Below are 1,560 nucleotides of genomic sequence, written 5' to 3'. Positions count from 1 at the left end.
TCTCTCGGCTTCTCTCTTACTAACTTCCCTCCCTATCTCTCTCTTTCTCCCTCTCTCTTGAAGTCTTCACACCCCCCCTCCCTTACCAATTTTCTCTAAGAAAGGAATTACGAGGAGGTGGCCACGCGGGTATTCAGGTCCACTTGGCCTTCGCTTTTCAGAGTTTAAATGGTCGACGGAATTCGCACAAACCGAGGGAGCCCTGCGCGCTTGAAAAGACCTCTGTTGAGGTCCACTCACTTCTTTATACCAACAGTCCATTACCCGACAAAGGACGATTCTAGCGTATTGTCACGGTGATTGTAAACAGTTTGCGGAAGGAGATCCCTAAATCAAGTGGAGATGGGTCAGACTTCCTTTCACAACTTCAGAACGACCATCTTCTGACAATAAGGGCATTTGGGTTTTTCAGCACGTCAAGGGTTTTTGTACTTGTGCCATCAACGCAGTTGGATTTTGTGGAGGTGTAAGAGGGTGTGTAGTTTGTAGAGGAGAGACAGAGAGAAGATTGAGGGGGTTGGGGTGGTATAGTAGGCACGTTTGAAGTGGGGTGAGGGGATGGTTGCGGGGTGGGGGTGGTTGTGGGGCATGGGTGGGGGTATGATTTGGGTGGGTGGGGTGAGGGTATGGACGTTGGGTGTAGGCATGTGACGCCACAACGAACACAATGATAGCTGGTCCGGCAGAAACGGATTCCTTCCCAAAAAGCTTTGTGGTCATGGTCAATTATCCCTCTGTCCTTCTCCTGCCCCACAGTTTATTTCCACTCCTCTCTCTCTCTCTCTCTCTCTCTCTCTCTCTCTCTCTCTCTCTCTCTCTCTCTCTTCCCCCTCTCTCTCACTTACCCCTTCCCCATTCTACTCTCCCCCCTCACTCCCACATAATTTCAATTCGACATCATCCTTCTATATATTCTTTTGAATCGGAGAACGACTTTGTCAATTTTTTTGCGTGCTGTCTGTGCTATATCAATACCAGAAAGCCGAACAGTTTATAAACGCCACGAATTATTGATACTATATTTGGTAAAAGTACACGTCTTTGTGAAACTGTTTGCAAAGAAACAAAAAATAGTATGGATAATAAGCAATATAAATGATGGAGTAGGCTAATATTTCAGCATTGACCGAGGCGAACAACAAAGATATTCCCGTAAAAACAGCTCGCCAAAACGCGTGTAGTTGCTTAATTACTCGCTCCTAGAGTTGGGAAATCGAGAAAAATCGCCACAAAAGGGAGGGTGGCTACTATTGAGAGGAAAGCTCCTGAAACAACAAGGAACATTGATAGAATAGAAAATGCTGGCATGCCCAACAAAGCCATGTTTGCCCGCAGGACACCCGTTTTTCTTCTCAAAGACAAATGAATTTGTGTTGGGCGTGTGGAACTTTTGGCGTTTGCATTAGGTTTAATTAATGTGGTTCCACGTCCGGCCTTGTAGTTTGGGAGCTGTATGAGGGATGAGAGGACACTAGGGAATTTTGATGGCGACGAAATGTGAGAATGGAATGGAATGTGAGTGAGGGTTTTTTAAGTGGTTTTGGGGAAAAAAAGGGGGGG

The sequence above is a fragment of the Aplysia californica genome, unplaced genomic scaffold, assembly GCF_000002075.1.
Source record: "Aplysia californica isolate F4 #8 unplaced genomic scaffold, AplCal3.0 scaffold00005, whole genome shotgun sequence".
In the NCBI taxonomy this organism is placed as follows: Eukaryota; Metazoa; Mollusca; class Gastropoda; order Aplysiida; family Aplysiidae; genus Aplysia; species Aplysia californica.
This window is presented reverse-complemented; position numbering follows the sequence as displayed.